Raw genomic sequence first — 22,589 nt, 5'->3', positions numbered from 1 at the left:
GCCAAGCGCGGGAATGAGGACAGAAGACAGGCCACCTGTCACGGCAACAGTTTTCACTAGCGAACCCCCTGGCTGGCCTCCTGCCTCTGACTTGCTGGACTTCTCCCCTTTGCACAAAACCAGAGCTCTGCCGGTGTGTGAATACAATCCTGTCACCCTTCCTCAAAATATGTGAAGTGATTTCCTATTCGTTGTCCCAAAGATAAAATAAAAATTCATGGCTTACAATGCCTTTATGACCAGAGCCTTTCCCATTGCTTCCACCCTTGTACTCAATACTGCAGCCATTCTGAACTTCTCTCCCTTAACTTCTGTGCCTTTGCCCACAATGTTCCCTCTGAGAAGAATAATCTCCTACTCCATTCTGCTCTCTCCATCTCCTTGCCTACAGGAACTAGAATTTCAGATCTTGGTTTAAATGTTACTTCTTCTAGATGACCTTCCCTGACCCTCCAAATCAGAGTTTCTCAGACAGCAGACCTGCAGTGTTTGTATACAATATTTCTGGGTCCACTCCATGTTAACTGAACCAAACTCTCTGGGCTGGGGTCCAAGAAACCACATTTTTAGCAAGAATTGCACTTATTCTAGTGTATATTAATGTTTCAGGACCAATGATTTAGACTCTGGGATGATATAAATAATAATAAACAACCCATACAGCACAATTAATTCCCCACCAATCAAAATGGATATGCTGACCAATCAGGACAGATGCCATGACCAGTCGAAGTGAACTCTGGCTATCAAACTCTCACATGTACTAGTCTGTACCAACAATAATCAGCTGGCCCACGCTCTGTTTCATTGCACCCTATCTTTCTTCTGGGCTGGAATATATTAGCTGATATTTACTGAGTACTTCCTTTGTGCCAGATATTGTTCTAAACACTTTTCTTACCATCATTTCAATTAACTTTCAAGATAATCCTATAAATTAGGTGCTATTATTATTTTCTTTCTTTAGAAACTGTTTATTTTCCATCAAACTATTGCGAGTTTGTGGAAGAACAGCTTAAGACCACTCAGTGGTTGTTCCTACCCACTCAGTGGCCTGAGCAGTGGTGGGCTGAGCACTCCAGTCTCCAGTGGGGAACTGCAGAATAGGCACAGAGGGCACCTGCACACCTTTGGACCAGTCCGCCGCCTCAGGCTGAGGAGCAGTGAACTCAGGAGATGGGGCGGTCCATTTACCCTGAAACTCCTCCTTGGTCACAGCCTTCTCAGCTGCCGCCTGCTCTTCCTTTCAATCTCTTCAGGATCTCTGTAGAAGTAGAGATCAGGCATGATCTCCCATGGGTGTTCACGGGAGATGGTCCCACGCATGTGCAGAACTTCCCAGGCAAGCATCCACCACAAGAGACCCACTGAGTGAGCTCCCTTGTTGTTGCACGGGATGGCAATGTCCACATAACACAGAGGAGAGTCTGTGTTACACAGACCAATGGTGGGCGGGTTAACGTAAGAGGCCTTTGTGAGAGGCTAGCGGTCAGCCCTGGGATCAGTAACCACCAGAAGGCTTGGCTCCCGGAAGGCTGCCTAGATCTGGTTAGTGAAGGTTCCAGGAGTGAAGCAGCCAGCAATAGGAGTGGCTCCAGTGGCAGCAGCAAACTTCAGCACAGCTCGTTGGCCAGTATTCCTGGAGGATACGACACTGACATCAGCTGGGTTTTCAATGGCAGCAGTGGCATGAGCTGCCAACAGAAGCTTCTCCCAGGTCCTCTTCAGATTTATGATGTAGACGCCATCACTCTTCCTTTTGTAGATGTACTGCTCCATTTGGGAGTCAAGGTTGGTGCCACCTAAGTAGGTTCCTGCTGCAAGGAATGAGGACATCCTCCTCCTTCATTTTCAGGACACCAAGGGCTCTGGACATTGTGAGAGCTTCCCTTTAAGTTACGATGAGAATGCAGAACAAGCCATATGGACCCCTGTCTGGGTAGTGTGCAAAGGCGGTGCTATTATTATTTTCATTTACAGATAGCAAAACTGAGACACAGAGACGTTAAGTTACTTGGCCAACATTACACAGCCAGTAAGTGGCAGAGCTAGAGTTCAAATGCAGTCTGGCTCCAGAGCCCTAACATACACTGCACCTGTCATGGTATGTATGAGGCTTTATTTTATTGCCAGTCTGGTTATTTGACTTTCTCACTACCCTGTGTTCTCCATGGGGGTAAACCTGATACATAATAGGCTGTCAATAAAAAGTTGGAGAATAAATGAGATCATGCTAATTTAGTTTAGGATCAAGAAGAGGGGACAGTAGAAGGCTGACCAATTGCTTACGTTATCTCCTAGGGTTTTGAGGCTTGTTTTTAAAGAGCTTCAAGGACAAGAAGCTTGGGAGCTTGCAGGAATTATGGTGTGGCAACCATCTGAGGCTGCTGAAATCCATGCACCTAGAAAGCCCCAGCCATAGCACTGGTTTTCCTGCTCCAAACATTTTCAACCAAAGTGATGAATATAAAATTGACATGCATACTCTTGGCAAGTAAAATCATGTCAGAAAGATTAGAACCAACAGAGAGGTGACGGGCCTCAATATTCCATGGAGTTAATTTCTTAGAAAAACCTTTTCAGAATGCCTGTTAGTGGAGCCAGCTAGAGCCCAAAGCCTCAGTAATGAAACTAGCTGTGTCATGCAGATTCATCACACAAAATCAAGACACTGAGTTGCTTTCTCCAAATGTATAAAGTCGGTTTCTTCTCCCAGGGTGGAGCACCGTGATTGTCACTCCCCAAAACCCAGATTATTCTTTTTTTTTTTTAATTTTTATTGGAGTATAGCTGATTTACAATGTCATGTTAGTTTCTGCTGTAGAGAAAAGTGAATCAGTTACACATATACATATATCCACTCCTTTTTAGATTCTTTTCCCATATAGGTCATCACAGAGGTTTAGGAAATTTACCTGTCTAGCAGAAATGTAGTTTGGCTTGGAGAGTAGCAAAACTGGAGTCAGGGAAGCCATTGAGGAGAAATCCAGGTGGGGCTGACAAAGGCCTAGGGAAGGTAAGAAGGGTAAGAGGATGAAGCGAGGTAGCACTTTTTTTGTGTTGCAGCAGTTTTGAAAGAAAGGTTCAACACAGGACCTCAGTTAAGAATAATTGGGGAGGGGGCATACATACCCTTCTTATTTTCCCTAATTCAACATGTAATGAGACTAAAACCGTTCTCTTAGTGGCCTCTTGCTACCTTAAAATTATTCAGGTATTTGAGGAAAATATGGCAGTATTTCTTGACTGTAATTCTTTTAATAAAAATCAGCATCTTGGCATCCATGTCAAGGGAGAAATCCAGAAATCAGTGTACAGAAGAATTATCTGGTAGACTTCTGGGGTTGCAGTGAGACATGGAAGGAGAGGAACTAACCATGGACCAGAATGAGGAGTTTTGACAAAGTTCAGAAGTTATTGTATGTTCTTCCAGCTACCAGGGAAGCCACATTCCTTCCTACCCATCCAAATACCTCATGGTTCCCGCATTGTTATCCAAGTTGCAAATCTTTGGGATTAGGTCCTGTTCTCTCTTTTTTTTTTCCCAAGCTCAGTTTCCAAAAGAAATGCTTGAAGGATCCAGCTCTGCCTCTAACACTGACTACTCCTCACCTTAATCCTGGACAGCTCCCATCTTAGTCTTCTGAGTTTCCATTGTTTTCCATGGCTGGAGGGGACCCGGACTACTATATTTCTTGTCCCTGTTTGGATTTGGTCTCATAACTGGCCCTCTCCCAGGGTGGGGAAACAACTAGGAAGAGAGGAGATTTGGGGACATAAGAGTTAAAGGATTCCTTAATGTCACTTTGACCTGAGAGTCTATTAGCTCCTGGCTAATGGCCCATTTCTGAGCCTCCCTTACCCGCCACCGCCGCCCACCCCTAATCCCCACTGTTGCTTGCACCAAGCTTTGGTGCCTGTGCCACCCAGAACTGGGATCTAAGGCAATGATGGAAAGGAGCACAGCTGATCTAAATACAGAACTTGAATGTTAGGAATAAAAAAATTCGTACATTACACTGGCATAAGCAAGTATCAAAACTATAGAAGTTTGGGGGTTTTTTTGGGTTTTGGTTTTGGTTTTAAGAATGGGTTGCATTGCTTTCAGAACTAGGAAGAGAGAAAGTGTTGAGTTCTAAGTGGAAAATTCCAGTTGGATGAAAAGACTAGGGAAGACTTGTAAGTAACACGGTGACTATCTGGAAAGATTCATTTCGATAGCTACAAGATTTTTAGTCGGATGCTAAAGCACACATTTCTATTATAATCCTGTTCACTGCTTTTAATGAGTTACTTTTTCATAGAGCAAAGATTAACTGAAATCTAGCCCATGTTTGAGTTGCCACAGATCTTTTATCCCTGATCTAAATAAAAATTTTCACTCTGTTACCTAATGAATCAGAGAAACTAAAAACCGGTAGGAGGGACAATCAACAATAATTCCAAATGCCACTCTAGCTCTCTGGTGATTGGCCTTGCCTGTAATGTCCTCTACCATCCAGAGTTCACACCTCAAGATCATCTCTGGCTTACACTTCAGTATTTGGTTAGCTCTTTCCAGAAGGCAATTCTGTTTCACATATACATTTAATATAGATATGCCTTTTAAAAAGCAAATTATTATAATGAAAAACATATATACACTTAAGGAGTTCCTATGTGACTCACGTTTTATCTACTTAGTGTTGCTGACACTGAAAAACCACTCGACTTTGGGGATTTTTTAGTTTACAAGGTCATTAGGCAAGTTCAGTGGAAATACAGCCTATTTGTACAGTGGGGCACATTTGAAGATCCTTATAATTTGTCAATAATTAGACTCCTTCAAAGAAATATTTTACATTTATTAAGGACTTGACTCCCCCAAATCTTCTGATTATATTACCTACTATAAGAATAAAATCTGGGCAGTTTATCATTGTCAATAGGTTTTTCCCAGGAGAATAATTTTTCTGAAAAATAATATCACATATTTATGTTGGTAACTTGGTTCTATACCAGATGAATTAGAATTTCTAATTTCTAAATTATCCATGTTAGGTAGAGATACAATTAAGAAAGTTTTTGTCAATTTGAAAACTCTGGGATGAGGGAAGAGGTTGGAATAAAAGTAAGACCATTTAAAATCTAAAATAAATGTCTAATTAATTTATGAAAAAGTATGCAGTATACATTATTGCCACATCCAGTCAGTATGAATACTTAAATGGCAGTTTTTTGCACTATTATCTTCTGTATTTTTATTTGTTTTTGGCCAGTTCACTCTCTGTAATCAGGAAATCAGTTATAATGTTTAAAAGGATCATACATAATACGTTTCAAAGTTTACTATCTTAAAAATGTAACTCCCTTCGGGGAGTTGAATATGGCTTTCTTGGACTCTTGCCTTTATTGATATTTCCTGAGGGTTACATCCATGAGTGAGGTCTTGGAAATCGGGTAACCAACCAATTTTTCATGACACAGTGTAACTCCCTTAGCAATGTGGTGCTAAAACCAGGAAAGTGACATTTCCTCCATTGTCTTTGGCTGTAGCTGTGAGTTTCCTTTCCAAGAGACCACAAAGCAGGACCCAGCCAGTTTAATAATCCTGATAGAACCAGCGTGAGTGAAAGTTATGAGCACAGACTGAGAAGCTTGGGAAAAGTAAAACGGTAGGGAAGGAAGTCAGCACATGGAGGCAACGACCATCCATCACCAGCATCAATTTTCCACTGGTTTATAAACGAGGATATTGGGGAGAGTGGGGGTTGAGAATCGGAGCTGGGAGGAGAGTCGTCTTTAATATACTGTTTTTCCTTTCCGTTCTTCCTTTTAATCCTGTGGTGTTGAAAGCACAGCTTTCTCAAAGACAATCTGACCTAGAGTCAACATTATAAATCACTCTCTAACCTCATAAACTGAGGGTCTACAATGAAGATCTGTAATCAACACTGTAACTCATTCTTCTAACCACATACGTTAAAAAAAAAAAAAGACCCTCTAACATCCTTATGGTCAATTCTAGAAAACAAACACAAAGATAAGGTAGGTGTTTTGTTTTTTTTTTTCTCGGAAAACTTTTTATGCATCAACACTACTTGAAGTTATTATTTGTTAGTTCAGGGCTTAATATCTTGAACATGGATCCCCACCAACACTTTCTGAAATCAATAAATGTAGGGGATACAGTCATGAGAATATTGTGAACAGCACAGTTAACTATTGGATTACTCCTCAAAATCTAAAACAGAATGAAAATCCTGCTTTTAAAATTCCAATTAATGTAATCAGAGTTTTTCCAGTTAATCTGGAACTATTCCTGGGTATAGCATCACATCAACCTACCAACGTACTAGTAAACTGGCTGATTTCTGCCTACCACTTATACCAACAAGCATGAATCTGTAGGATAGGATGTAAAAAAAACTAAGATACAGAGCAGCCCAAGCGAGGTGCCAGGCAAGTGCCAAAGACAACAGCTCTGAGTAAGAACATAAATAAGAAAATATATAACAGGACTGTGAAATAACAGTATGGTTCCAGAGTTAGGAAACTTTTAGTGTCATTCTACTCTATGTGGATCAGAACAACACTAAATGCCTGGATCCGGGTGTTACATCTATAAATAGACAATACAAAATAAGGGTCTACTGGAGACCAATCAGTTTAGAAACCATGAGCTATGAAGAAAAGTTACACGAACTAATTTTCGTGACAACTTGGCAAAGAAAAGATGATGATAGACTATGGTGATATATATCAAAAACTGGAAAAGTAAACCAGTCTCTGCAACTTCAGAAAACACAACCGAGCAGTTCTGCTAATATATTTTACTCCACATAGAGCAAAAATGAAGTGGTAAAAAAGAAATAGAGCTGGCTGAGTATTACTACTTCGAGCGTCCAAGCAGAGATCGTGCAATCACGTGCCAAGGGGGCTGATGAACAAATTCTTAACTTTTCACCCAGCACTGTGATTTTGTAGATCTCAATGCATGATCCTTTGCCAAACATAACTTTTATTTAAAATTTTTAGAGATTAAACGGCCAGAAATCACTTAAAAGTTTAAACCCAGCCTATGACAAGATGCATATCCATCCTTTAAGTTTATTCTGGGCTTATGACACAGTTCAGCACACATTAGATACTGTTACAAATTATACACTTAAGATAAAATAATAAGGAAAGGCAAGAGTCAACAGCACTTATATTTTGAAACATGTTGATAACAGGTTAGTAACAATACTTCCTAGCAGGTGGAGACTGTATTGCATGCAGTATAAGATGAGAAAAAAATTTAAACAGTGGCACAGAATTTGAAGTTGGCAAGACTGATGCTACCACTAACATTGCATAGATTTCCACATGCTATTTCTGCATGTAAAAAAAGGTCACAAATTTCCTTAGATTGGACCACACACACAGAGGGATAATTCAAATTCCCTTGCTCTTTATAATCTCTTCTCCATGTCACTAATTAATCCACTTAGTCATCATTTATCTAAACAGATGTATGCCCTCACTATCGAAGGGCATCATTTAAATCCATCTCCTTGGACTCTACATGCTTTAAAAGCATTAAAGTCCTACTACACCAGGCCGTAATTTTAATAATATTTTCCACTGTATTTAAGGAATCACTTGGTGGGAATGGATTAGAAGTTTTGAAATTAGCATGTTCTGTTTGCATAACTTATTTGCAAAAGCCCCTCTGTCTCATACTGGTGATTACATTCCCTGCACGTTAGTGAGCGCTCCCAGAGCTGGATGCATGCTGAGGACAACAATCATTAATGTTTATGATCTACATAGCAATCCGTGTTTGTCTCTCATCCTTTTTCCTTGATAATTTTTCTTCATAGCGCTTAGCAACCCTGATTACAGATCTGTATCCCTTACCCAAAACCTTTGGGACCATCTGTGCTTCCAAATTTAATTGTTTCAGAATTTTTAGGAAGGCTTTATGGCATACTCCCATCAAGTTTTGTGACAGCTCCTCATAAGCAAACATTAAAATTTCTTCAATGCAGTTCATGGGAATTCATACCAAGAGGGATAAACAAAGACTACAAATAGCTTCATCTTTCCCCAGGTCATGTTCTGCTGCCAGAGAAGTTCAAGTCAGGTCAGGTTTTGCTGCCAACTGAGTTAGGAAATACCTTTCAGTTTGAAGAGCTTTTTGAATTTCAGAATTGCAGATAAAAGACTGTGGACTTGTAAATATTTATTCTTTGTCTATTTTCTGTCCAGCCTCCCAAGTAAGATTTAAGAGCTGTGGAGACCTGAATATTTTGTTTATCTTCTTTGTTGTGTCTCCAAAGTCCAGAATAATGAAAGACATGAAATCCCAGTAAACAGTTGTTGAGTGAATGAATGAATGAATGAATGAGATGGTCTGGCACTAGAGCTCTGCCTAATGGAAGAACTCTATAATGTCTACCAGATCATCTCTCTTAGGGACTTTAAATAGTAATATACAGAGTGGGATACAGGCCGTGAACTATGCAGAACCTGAAAAACAAGACAAAACAAAACAAAACTACCAATGGAAAGGAAAGGCATTAAGCAAAAGCAGTTAGGCAATAAAAGATGTAAGAAGCCATGAGGTAGAGAGAGAGAAGAGAAGGTCCTTCTTTAGTCAGAAGTATTAGAAATAACAGAGACAGTAGAAAAGATGCCAGAGTCCACACAATAGATTCTAAGACTTCGTATCAGTGACACCACACAAAATGTCCATTAACTAAATCGTTGTTTGACTTTGTTTCTTGCAACTTGAAACACCACCTTAGATGAACTATATAACTTCTCTGAGCCTCAAATCTTTACCTATTAAATGAGGAGTTTGGAGAGAGGATGCCAAAATTTCCTTCCAAATAAATAATTGTGTACAGCGGTGGTTCTCAAACATTAGTATACAGAATCACCTGGAGGGATTGTTTAAACTCAGATCACTTGACTCCACCCCCAGAGGTTTTTTGCTTTTGGTTTTTGGTTTTTTGTTTTTTTTCTTTTGGCTGTGCTGCACAGCTTGTGGGATCTTAGTTCCCCCACCAGGGATCGAACCAGGCCCCGACAGCGAAAGCGCCGAGTCCTAACCACTGGACTGCCAGGGAATTCCCCAGGGTTTTTGCTATAAGAAGATTTGGGTGGTGCTTGAGAATTTGCCTTCCTCAGATGAAGGTGATGCTAATACGCTGGTTCAGGGAACACAGTTTTGAGGGCTGCTGGCCTACTACACAAGCAGCATTTATTTTACAAAACACATGTGAGCCATTATCCAAATTCTGGTGCCCTCTGCAAATTGTTTGAGTTTGTCCATCTATAAAGCTATGTGCAAGCTTCCCATCCACTCTTGATATTCAATTTGATTTCCAGCCCTGAAATGCGAAAAACAATGACAATTTCTTTTCATTGTGACGGCTATTTAACCATAAAGCTAACGTTTTTGAAATTAAATGAAACTGATGTTTAATACTGTCTCACAGACACCCAGAGACTGGCTTGAAAGAAGAGAAATTTCAGTATTTTTATTCCCTTTGGACCTACTTGTGGCAGCTGCTTATTTTCTGGCATTCAGAAATTTTTAACTTCAAATGACATGGCACGGCCAATCTATATCCAACTGAGTTTACGGCACAAAGTTCCTCACTTCCCTGGCAAGTTTTTATGAACTGAAAATTTTACAGAATAATTCTGATTACTCTTACCAGTGCAAAAAAGAAGCTTACAGCTTGGTTTTTTTTTTTTTTATTTGTTTGTTGTTCTTGTCAGATCAAAATTATCATTAGAAAAAAGGATTTCCAGTGTGGTAGGTTCAAAAGTAAAGTCTCAGAAAACCTAGAGCCACCAAATTAATAGAGTGACTGCTTTGGGCATAATTATACTTCAAAGAAAGTAAATGTTATTACTCGTTTGCAAAGACAAGAAAATAGGTGCAGACCGCTGTAAGTGCTCCACAGCTCACTAGAAAACATCTTGGAAAAATCTTTTATTACCAAATGACACCTTGGCAAAGCTATCCACCCTGCTGTCCTGGGGGAGGAAAATGGTGGTGGGGGCAGAGATAACCTAGGGCAGTGTTGTAGCTGACTGATCCATGCGTGATTAATTATCACGTACAAATATGGGTGTGACAAAGCATGTAAAAGGCACTCAAAGTGCATGTGTGGGTCACCTGACACTCTTCCAGAAATGAACAATGTATCCCTGAAGACTGAACTATGCATGGTACCACAGTCAGGAAAAAGAAGATGGAAAAGTAAGGATTAAAAGGTTGGCAATGATTTTTTTTTTCTGAAGCCAGTTTATTTTTCTTTGAGCTAAAAGTGTTCTGCCTCAAGGCTGGCATAAAGCAGCCTTTCCAGGAAGCCACATTTATCACACCAAAGAAAAGCACCACAAAGGAGACAACATGATAAATACCTGGTTTTGGGATCCCAGGATAGAGTGTCCAGAAATGAGGATAAGAATTTATCTCCTTGAAGCCTGGGCTCTAGCTCAAATATTCTCAGCAAAATTTGCTTCAAAATACCCAAATCTACTCATTAGTTTAAGACATTAGACATATTAATTACATGATGCTTCATCATATTCTAAAAAAGGTTTATAGAGTTGTCCTCTGATCTAAGACACACATGCAAGTTATTTGTTATGGTGACTGCTTGCTGTGCAGAGTTTCTGCCCTTGATCCAGTCCTATAGATCAATGTCAGGCCAAGTGAGATCTCCAGAAAGGGACAGCATGAACCCTCTCGCCAAGGTTAGGCTTTTGAAGCTAAAAGTTGGTCCCTGACTCTGGGATCAGGCTGACTTGGGTTTGAATTTTATCTCCAAACTTAAAGTTGTATGACCTTAAGTGACTTAACCTCTGGAAGTTTCAATTCCCTCCAGCGTAAAAGGAGGCTAATTATAAATCATGCCTCAAAGGATGTTTGTGAGTGAAAGTGAGGTATGATAATATATATATGTGTTTATGTCTGGCACATAGTAAGTGTTCAATAAATATCAGTTACTATTACTATTAATACCATTGTTTTTATAGTAGAACTTCTCTCAATGACCTTCCATTAACTGATTTGCCAGATTAATTCACCATACTATCCATTCCTTCTGTTAAGCATATAGACTGATGCCCACAGCACTCTGAATGCTCTCGACAGCAACCTACATCTCGGAAACCTGTACACTGAGTTTTATGCTTAACAAAAGCCACATAAACTTATTGCCAAACTTGACTGTGACCACTGTAATAGTTATTGGAATTTTGTAATTTAATAAATATTATGTAAACTTATAAAGCCTAAGAGCAAAAACAAGAGTTGTTATCTCTGTGGAAGCTAAGTGAAATGCTTTGGAAAGATAAGTAGAAAAACGATTTCTGCCAAATTAAGTGACAAAACTACAGAAGGTTAGGGGAAAAGATCACAATAATCTAGAAAGTACTGCACGTAGATTGCCTCATATGTATATTTAAGATCATTCTACATTTTAAAAAAATTGAACTGGAAATTGTAAAGAAGGCATTTTGGATGTTGCTTATGAAAGAAAGATACTGGAGAGCTCTAATCAGCAGACCAGTATGTCAAGAAAACACTCTGGCCCTACATCAAAAGATGACAATGGAATGTCTGTACATATTTTTTAAGTTAAAATAAAATGTTTGGTGTATGAATATATCATCCCCCCCCCCACCCAGTTGCTATTTTTGAAAGCAAACAATATAACACCAAGAGTGAACTCTAAGGTAAACTATGGACTTTGGGTGATGATGATGTGTCATTATAGGTTCAATTAATTTTAACAAATGTATCACTCTGGTGAGGGATGCTGAAAGCGGGGGACGCAATGCATGTGTGCAGGCAGGGAGTATATGGGATATTTATGTCCCTTCCTCTCAGTTTTGCTGTGTACCTAAAACTACTTAAAAAAATAAGTCTTAAAAACAAAAAAGAAAAAAGAAAAGTAAATGACCATTGCTGGTCCCAACCGACTTAGATATAGCATTATTCAAATACCCTTAAGTCACTAAGCCGCTTTTCAGAGTTCTAAATTTAAATACATTAGGGAAAGGGAACTACTTCAGCAAGTAGGTAGGGACTTGTCTTTGTGATTTACCCACACCATATTCAGTCACATAAAATAGCATTTCCTGTAATACATGAGATCCAGGCCAAAAAGTGTTGCCCTGAGGTAGCAAATGAGCGGCATTTGGAATAGAAGTTTACAAGCGTTGCTCTACTAACTGGCATCCTCAAAACTGTCAGGAGAGCTTCCTAAAAGTACAGATTCCTAAGACCCATGTCCAGTATTTGGAAATTGTAGGTCTGGGGTAGGACCCAGGAAACTGTGGGGTTTTTTTAAGTTTCCTAGATGCTTCTGATGGGTAACCAGGTTTGAGAAAATTTGATGTTGAGCAGTACTGTCTAATCTAAATATAATTCAAGCCACATTTTCTGGTAGCTACATTTTCAAAAGGATTTTCTAGTAGCCTCATTTAAAAAAGAAAACTTCTTAAATAAGACATTTTATTTAAATCAATAAGCTCAAAATATTTCAACATGTAATCAACATAAAAATTATTAATAAGATATTTTACGTCCTTTTTATTTGTACTAAGTCTTTGAAATCCAGTGTGTGTCTTACACTCAGCGCATCTCAATTTGGACCAGCCCCACTGCAAGTGCTCAACAGCCACCTAGGGCTACCGGAAACCACACTGGGAAGAACAGATCCGGGTTGTAAAGCGGTAAATCATCTTAGTGATGTACACTGTCTTGGTGATGGTACTATATTTTGATGGTTCACAACTACTAAGTGATTGAGGAAAGAAGGTGATTAGAAAAGTCAAAAAGGAGAATGAAACAGCATGAAAAATGAAGGATGAATATGACTTAACTCTTTAACTGGGAGGTTTTGGTACTGTAAGTGAAGGTAGCACACATAAATATTCAAGAGAAAACAAATAAAACTGATGTCTGTGTAAGCAAGAAGGGGAAAAGTTGGAGAATTCAATTAGACAAGAGTAAAAACTATCTACCACACAACTCCAGTTTTTAAGTCCAAAAACAGAATTCCTACAGAATTCATGTTCACCTTTCAGAAACCTGTGCGACAGTAGATTATGGAATAGAAATACCTTTATGGAAAAAGTAAACTGCCCAGCATAAAAGTAACTTATAGAAGCATTTCCAAATGTTTTAAGCTGTGCACACACTTTTTCATCTATCACGCTATAATGTTAGTGAAAACACATTTTGGAGGCTGAAATCATAAATCTGAACAAAGAGCTTAACATAGAACTGATGCACATTATCCTTTGGGAATTTAATTTTTTTTTTTTTTTTTTAAGATTTCAACAGTATTCTAACCAGGACTATCACAGCCAAAAATGCTGTAAATCAAACAAAACATTTGTGAAGGAAAGCTCCTTAATTCCTCACCAAACACTTGTATCAATGAAAAAACAATCAGAATAGAACAAATTCCGTGTCACAGGTTAATGGGGATGTGTGAGGTATCATATTGCAGACTTTTATTATACAGTATGTAAAAAATTTTATAGGAGCCAAGTGTTTCATCTGAAGCCTACAACTGCACTCAATTTACATATGAATCTAACATATGAAATACATTTTTTCATTTTCCTCTTACCTAGTGACTTCAGATGGCACAAAATCAGCTTTTGGAGCAACCACAGAGGCAATGATAAAGTTCTAACAATTCAATTTAAAACTGAATTCTTTAACATGCCAATTCATAAATACATAAAATTATGTTATTGATCCTCCATTTGGAGACACATCTTTTACTTGTTCATCCAATAGAGGCATTGGATTTTCACTGCTCTGTCATCTATACTTTTGCTCAGGTTAGAAGTGGCCAAGGAAACTCAGGATCCAAATTATAAATAAGCAGTAACTTGAAAGCATGAGCATCTAGTTTGTATATTTATACACCTAAGTCACAATGGCTACATTATTAATGATTAAAAAATGAATAGATTTTTCTGTAACTTCTTTAGGGATAGATCCAAAAGGTGTTTGAAATGACGGAAATTAACTTTTAGCTAAGAAAACAGATAGATATCTCAATGTATCTCTTGGATAGGTTAAATTATTGACTATTAATTGACTATTTTCAATTAACAGATTCAATCAAGACATCAGTTAAATAAGCAAAACATTACACTGAGAACAAGTGTGAATTAATACGCTGTAGTTTATGCTCATTTTTCAGTATTTTTATTCATTCAACTAGTGCTTGCATTTTTAATATGCAAAGCCCTTTGTTAGGTGCTGTACTAAGTTAAAATTATAATAAAGAACCTGTTCTTTTTAATTTTTAAAAAATTTTTGTACTCCATTTATGGTATGCGAGATCTCAGTTCCCCAATCAGGGGTTGAACCCGTGCCCCCTGCAGTGGAAGCCAAGAGTCTTAAGTCACTGGACCACCAGGAAAGTCCCATAATAAAGAACCATTTGTTCTTTATGTCCAGTCTATGAGCACTGTGCATACTCGCAAATACAAACACAAGACCAATACACACATATTTGAAAAACTATACCTACCGATCCCCTAAGTGCCCAGCCTGCTGCTGTCCCCATCACAGGCGAATATGAAATTTTCTCCTGAATTTCCCTCTAACTTTGTAGAACTGATATAAAATTGCTTCCCAAGTTGTGCAGCATCTCAGGTTTTTTTTTTTCCTTCTGTTTATTTTAGGTTCCTCTGGCCATGTAAGTGCCTCTCATTTATCCTCCGCAGATGGCTTCTCCTTTAGAGCTATTTTGACACAGGTGAACTGGTGGTGGCCTGTTAATCCTATTTACAAATCAATATCATGCAACCATAGGACATGCTAAATAAATGTAACAATGAAGGAGATACTAAGGTTGGAGAGTGTAGATGCCAAAGAAATAGAAAAAGTGAGTTATTATCATCACCCTTCTGTGAACATTTGACTGGCTGGAGCTTGATATTGAGGAAAAGGCAACATCGGTCTATCAACTTCTCCAAAATGTATCCTAATTCATGTTCCTACCTTTGTGATGATCAGCATGGATTTCGACCATGTGACATCTGGCTGCTCTATTTTTTTGTGAAGGGGTAAGAGATGACCACATGTTGACTGTATCTTGAAGGTAAAAGCAACAGGATATTCTGACAGAACTGAATGTGGAGTATACAGCAGAGAGAGGAGGCAAGCTTGACTCCCAAGTTTTTATCCTGAGCAATTAAGAGGATAAAGTTGTGATTTCCTGCAATGGGGAGGAATCAGGAGCAGAGTAAGCTTTTTGAGGAAATATCAGAAGTTTGGTTAAAGAAGCCTGTTACATATCCAAGTAGAGATGTCAAGTGAGCAGTTGGGTAAATGCTTTTGGAGTTCAAGGGAAAGGTCTGTGACCGAGATATAAATTGGAAGCCCTCCACATCTCTATGGATGAGACCACCAAGATAGTGGGTGGATAAGAAGAGATCCAGGGAATGAAAGCTGAGTTCTCCAAGACTGGGTCAGAGACAGGATGAAGAATTAGTAATGCAGACCAAGAAGGAAGAGCCAATGAAGTAGTAAAAACAGAAGACCAGAAAGTACTTCAGAGGAGGGAGTGGTCAACTGTCAAATGTTACTGAAAAAAAGTTAAGGACTGAGAATTGACCATTAAGTTTAACAGCATGTAATTCACCAGTGATCTTGACAAGAGACATTTCAGGGGAATTTCGAGTGATTACCTGATTGGAGTGGTTTTAAGATGAACTGGAAGCAGTACTGAAGACAGAGAGTATAGACAACTCTTCTGGGTAGTTTTGCTGTAAATGGGAATTGAGAAATGGGGACAGTATCTGAAGGGGATGTGGGATCACATGTTTTGCCCATTCACTCTGTCACTCTTCTCTCACCTCAAATCTTCATCACCTCCTCCCCTCATGCTGGTTCTAGCTGGTAACCTTGCTTTCTTATTTCAATGAGAGAAAACAGAAACAATCAGTTGCCACCACAATTTCTAACCTCCTACCTGCATCCATATTCAACATTAAACTAGCTGGTTTGGTTGTGTGCTGTTCTGTGATGCTGTTTAGCTATGTGGGTGCAGGGATGGACCAGGAGAAGTATTGTATTATCCAGGGTTGGGGTTTTGCTAGGTGAGAATGAAGGGTGCTGGGGACAAGGACAAAACAATTATAACTTATACATTCAATTCTTTTTGATTCCTAAAAATGTAAGAACTGTCCTACTGTCAAAGTCAGAGCCCTGTCAGTTTAATAGAATGACTCAATCTTGGCAGAAATGCCATAAGATGGCAGCAGCTCACATTAGCTTTAAAGTTCAGATTTCTTAAAACCCACAGCTTCCCTAACTATTCCTTCTACATCTTGCCTCTACACTTAACCAAACTTACTCTTTTCAGCCCATATCACCTCTTGGAGTAACATGTTATCTACTCAATATGTAAAGTAGCTGTTTAATTTCTTTTCTAAATTAGCCGAAATTATAATGGGAAAAAGACTGTGTGTGTTAATCTGTACCACACATATTCCCTATCATAGTATTCAGTTGTCATCTTTCCAGGATGCTTGGCAGTGCTTACATCCCTGATACACAAAATATACAGTTCATATTCACATCCTCATTTTTTAAGCACCATTTGAACAAAACATCTTATTAGGCATTAGGGAAAGCACATAAGAAGAGTGTTTCCTACCTTCAAGAAACTCAAGTATGCAATCTATAAACTAACATGGGCAGTGCCAATGGGCAACCAGAATGCAGGGCAGGGAAAGAATGATTATCTCTGACCTCATTGCCCAAAGACCTAAATTGTAGCTGAAAGAAAGCACAAAGGACCCAAAATCAGAGCTTTCAAGTAAGAAGACCTAAATTTTCAAAATACTTAAACTCATTTTGTTTCTTGGGTAAAAACAACAATAAACAGATTCTACAGAGTTAAAATGAACACATTGTGTTAAACACAGAGTATGTTAGCATAGTGCAAAAGTTTCCTGTTTGGGAAATACTGTTCAGGATAAAAGCTCCAAATGGCCACAACCAATGCTCTTAAATGAACATGCTATCTATGGAGGCTCAAAGCCACACTTGAGAGCTGAAGCCAAGAACAGGAGTCTGAACAGACATAAACTCCCACTGGGCGGAACAGTTTTCTATCATCTTTCTAAACAATATTTAGACCAGCTTCGATGAATCCCGTAGGATTGGGACCCTAATAAAGTCCATGGCCTATGAAAGCTATTTATAAAACTTTTCTGAGAAGGTTACACAAATATACTGTCTCAAGCACTGTGTAACAAAAAGTTATAAACTATTCCTTAGGGGATACCTGAGTTTTTAACAGATCTTAAAGCTATCTTTATGTAGGTTAGGGATTTGGAAGAAAAAAGTAGTCTGATTATACTTTCTATATGTATTTAAATCTGCTGTGCTAATTCTATTATCACCATAATAACCACCATCATTTATGTTCTGGACAGTGGACTAAGCACTTTACACATTATCTCAGTAATCTTCACAAAAACAAGAAAACTCTAAGACGGTATTAGTATTCCTATTTTAGAGAAAAAGAATTGGGATTTAAATAAGCTAAATGGGGGCTTCCCTGGTGGCGCAGTGGTTAAGAATCCGCCTGCCAATGCAGGGGACACAGGTTCAAGCCCTGGTCCAGGAAGATCCCATATGCCACGGAGCAACTAAGCCCGTGTGCCACAACTACTGAGCCTGTGCTCTAGAGCCCACAAGCCACAACTACTGAACCCACGTGCCACAGCTACTGAAGCCTGTGCACCTAGAGCCTGTGCTCCGCAACAGAAGCCACTGCAATGAGAAGCCTGTGCACCTCAACAAAGAGTAGCCCCCACTCGCCGCAACTAGAGAAAGCCTGCACACAGCAACGAAGACCCAATGCAGCCAAAAATAAATAAATAAATTTAAAAATAAATAAATAAATAAATAAGCTAAATGACTTTTCTAGGGTCTCACAATCACTAGCTGGCAAAGCCAGGATTTACACCCAAGGACCCCACCCACTCACCCGACTATAAAGCCAGTGTGGGCTGAACAACCACTACATCGTGTGTGTGTCTGTGTGTGTGTGCACCATTGCCATCCCCTTTTCAATGGGATTGGTATAGACACTATAACAACCTATACTAACCAATCTGATGCCCAGCGGTCAGCCCTACAGACACACCAAAAACCTGTCAAATCCCATTTTAAAGTCCTTAGTATGTCAAAAGGGATGAAAATTAGTACCAGTGTCTTTGTTCACAATTATTTAATGAGACCTAGCATACTGCAAAAAGGTGAAATGGGTTTTAAAATTAGATATTCCCTCCCTACTATGTATGGAGGCCAGGATAAACCTCTGACTGCATTGTGATTCAACATCTATGGTTTTCATTCATTCAAATTCACACTCAAGTCATTATTTCTGATGTAGTAACCCTGCCAGGGATATAAGCCACCAAGCGGTAGATGAAATTTCAGGTTCACCTTTGGATCTCTGCTGAATCCATAAATGCTGTATTATGCATTTGTTAACCCAGGATTTTAATGGAAAAAGAGTGAGCATATTAAAAATGTTCTGTTCAGTGCACAAAAGTCAAATTTATGCCATTACAAAAGGGTTGCTTTCTCAAATTGGTGGGGTGTGGGAGGGAACAGCAAGCATTGCCCAAAGCAGATTATATGCAGACATGAGGAAATAAAAGCTCAAAAGTTAATGAAAATGAGCAACAGAAATCCATATTTTCGAGGTAAGATTTTTGGGAATTATCTCCTAAACGAGACTTCTAAGAATATAGAATTTTTAAGTGAAAGTTGAGGCTGGAATGCAACTCGTCAATTTAAAATAATCCTCTGAATCTTTTCTTTCCTAACCAGGGTAAAGACCTAACATAAGCAGCAAGAAAACTTCCATATTTAGGCCTTCATTTTCTCCTCTTTTTTCTTAAAGTCAATATATGTTGATTCTCCAGGAACTTTTCCAATAGCTGGTTAAGTTTCCTGAAGGAAGCTAAGAAAGAATACAAGTTCTTTATACACATACGTAAATTTATTTACATACACAAACACACACACACATATATATACACATATTCCAGCAAAATATATCCAGGTTGCCCACTGCAGGTTTGTATTCCCTGGAAGCTGCCTCCTCAAGGAGAGGTAGCAAACTGGATGCTAAACAGAAGCTGAGGTCTTAAGACCTTGAGATCCATGGATTTACCAATCTAACCTTTTCTCTCCTGCACTAATACTACAACAAAACAGACAGTAACAGTTCAGGTGCATATATGTACTTTTACTGACCTGAGATCTGGTTACTTACTATTAAAATTGGTTCAGATATTTGAGAAGAAATAAGGAAGATGAGTGTCTAGTATTATTAGAAAATTACTACTCCATAAAAAAAAATAGAGATTAGAAAACCCACAGCTGTAGAGCCAAGTTCTTTGTTAGGCATGTACAGCTTTCTAAATCCCATAAAAATCTCAACATCTGACCCATTTCATTTTTACAAGGGAAGGGGCTATTACTCTGGAAAATACGCGTAAAAATCTGCAGTACTCATAGGCATTAAACAGTTTTACTTCACATTTGTTTCCTGTGTATCCTGCTTGATAGACACACTGCAGCACCTGCTGCTATAACTCTGCTCTTCATCAGCTCCCAGCCTTCTCTGTCCAGAAAGACTGGTTTGCACTGCTTTTCCAACAGCTGATGTTATGCTGCCCTCTCCTGTTCACTGCACAGGATGTACTGAAATGACCCTCAAAAGGAACGCAAAGTGGTGTTGGATAAAACTAACAACTAGAGATGGTTCACTCTTTATTATAAAGGTTTTTTAAGCCAGTAAATTAAAACCAATTTTAATCAAGATGGCAATGCCATAGTAATTTTAAATTTGGTTTGTTTTAGATAGAAGCTATTCCGGAGAAGTTCTGAAGTCTTTATTTAAACATTAAACTGGTAGCTGACTTTTCTGAATATTGTTTTCATATTACCTAAATTGTACTGATCTATTTTGTACAATAAAATATTTTAAAACATTAAAATAAAACATTTTAAACATATAATAAAACATTTTAAAACATTAAAAATAACAATCATATATGCTAAATTTTAATATTAGCTAAAGCATTCTCAGGAAATTGATTTCTCTCCAATGAATCCAAATTTAGAAACACTCAAAAAGAAGCAAGTAAGGGCTTCCCTGGTGGCGCAGTGGTTAAGAATCCACCTGCCAATGCAGGGGACACAGATTCGAGCCCTGGTCCGGGAAGATCCCACATGCCGCAGAGCAACTAAGCCCGTGCACAACTACGGAGCCTGCGCTCTAGAGCCCGCGAGCCAGAACTACTGAGCCCACGCGCCATAACTACTGAAGCCCGCGAGCCCTAGAGCCCGTGCTCTGCAATAAGAGAAGCCACCGCAATGAGAAGCCTGTGCACCACAATGAAGAGTAGCCCCCGCTCACCGCAACTAGAGAAAGCCCGCACACACCAACGAAGACCCAGCACAGCCAAAAATAAATATAATCTTTTTTTAAAAAAAAGCAAGTGGAAGACAAAAGCTAACAACAGAAGTTAGTCTTCCTTTGGAATTTTACCGAAGCACACATACAAGAAAATAAAGGAAATTTTCAAAAGGTTCTTTTCATCTCTAAATTTCAGAATCTGAAAACATATCCACCAGAATTCCGTTATCTCCAAAAAGTAGTTTTTCTTCTGCTCTTGGAATCAACTATAAAACAGTAACACTGGCGTGTTAATGCAATCGTCTCCCCAGATTTTTGTGGATAGGAACTGCACTGTAGTCTAGGATGAGAATCTGCATCTTATGCTCATTCATCTTAAAGAGACCTTTAAGAAGCAGGTTCTTCTCTGCCAACACTATAGAATGGATACCTAATCCAGGATTATATTTAAGAAGTCCAATTCCCCTACCAACCAACTATAGATAACAATACTCCTTCTTTAAAGTTACTTACAACTGCTTCTGAAAATTAACATTATTAACTTTAATGGCAAGGCAAAGAACTAGCTGCAATCTTTTGTAAAATACACCCATTATTCACTTTGAGACAGGTTTTCTTCAAATCACGCTCTTATGGACAAATGCCTCCCCTTGTCTTCCCTTCTCTTTAAAGACACATTCTCAGATCTGTTAGTTCACCTGTGTATTAGGGGCCCAACAAGGGCTCTGTGGTAGATCCCTAGTTCTGGAGACTTCATCGTTCTACATCACTGTTGGTGGCTTAAATTAATGGAACAAGTACAGATCAGGAAAACACTGCACAAACTCAAAGTGCACAGTGCAAATGACGGCCTGCGGGAGATGATGCTTGTGTATTTTGGCTTTGTATAAACATTCTTCCACATCTGTACACACCTCTTGTGGAAGCCAATAAATTGCCCTCGTTAGCTTATTTTTCATGCACTAAAAAGTGTTTCTGGACTCATAGTATGTTTAAGTCCTCATCCCTGACATTCTTCACCAATACACCCATATCAATTTACAAAGTATATTCCTTCCACATATATTAAATATAGAATATTTTAATCTTCAACAAAATGACAAATCCTATAATCAGTTTACCCACATGTCCAAGTCTGCTTGGAGCATATCCTGGGGTGTGGAGGCTCTGTCTTCTCAGCCGGAAAATGAGGGAACCAAATGAGATCATTTTTCAGGTCCTTCCAACTGAAAAATTCAGATTCTAACTGCAAGTAGAGTCTGCAATGGGAGACTCGTCAATTCAGGCCTAAACTCCCAGCCCAATTCTCTCTGGGCAAGAGAGAGCATCTTCTCCAGAAATACAGCAAGGAAGTAGCAAGGCCACATTTTGGTCAGGCCACAGTTACTTCTAGAAAATAATACAACCAGTAATGATACTAACTCTAGAAGTAATTTACCACAATCACCATTAATGATTACTTTAGATGACAGTATTAAAGAATATCACTTGTGTTAAGTAGAAGACTGTAACATGTTTTAATTCCCTAAATTTTGTATCATTTAGCAATAAACTAACTTTGAAAGGTAATCATGTAGATATTATAGAAATATACTTTTTTTTTTTTACACTAAATAATTAGTCTTAAATAGAGCCCAGAATTACATAAGAGCCCCTTCCTGGTAGGGCCTCTTCAAAGGACTAAAATCAAACATGAAGCAGGTTGGGCTTCCCTGGCAGCGCAGTGATTAAGAATCCACCTTCCAATGCAGGAGACACAGGTTCGAGCCCTGGTCCAGGAAGATCCCACATGCCACAGAGCAACCAAGCCCACAACTACTGAACCTGTACCCTAGAGTCTGCAAGCCACAACTACTGAAGCCCACGTGCCTAGAGCCCGTGCTCTGCATCAGAAGCCACCGCAATGAGAAGCCCGTGCTCACTGCAATGAGAGAGCCCATGTACAGCAACAAAGACCCAGCGCAGACAAAAAACATGAAGCAGGTTGAGGGACAGGGGCGTGGGTTCGACCCCTGGTCAGGGAAGTTCTCCATGCCCTGTGGTGTGGGCAAAAAAAAAAAAAATGAAGCAGTTTGGGAATAGCATAGGAGAGCAAAATGTTAAAAGAAATAGCTGTAT

At 39.0% G+C, this 22,589-nt stretch overlaps 1 pseudogene across 1 annotated transcript; it reads right to left on the bottom strand.

Moving 5' to 3' along the window:
* Window positions 1-1,015: 1,015 nt before the first annotated feature.
* Window positions 1,016-1,876, bottom strand: LOC307061290 (small ribosomal subunit protein uS2-like; annotated as a pseudogene). Its single transcript has one exon. The product of its transcript is annotated as a small ribosomal subunit protein uS2-like (transcript).
* Between the last annotated feature and the right edge of the window lie 20,713 nt (window positions 1,877-22,589).

Source organism: Hyperoodon ampullatus (genome assembly GCF_949752795.1).
Source record: "Hyperoodon ampullatus genome assembly, chromosome: 12".
NCBI lineage: Eukaryota > Metazoa > Chordata > Mammalia > Artiodactyla > Ziphiidae > Hyperoodon > Hyperoodon ampullatus.
Note: the sequence above shows the minus strand (reverse complement) of the source record. Positions and strands in the feature narration are given on the sequence as shown.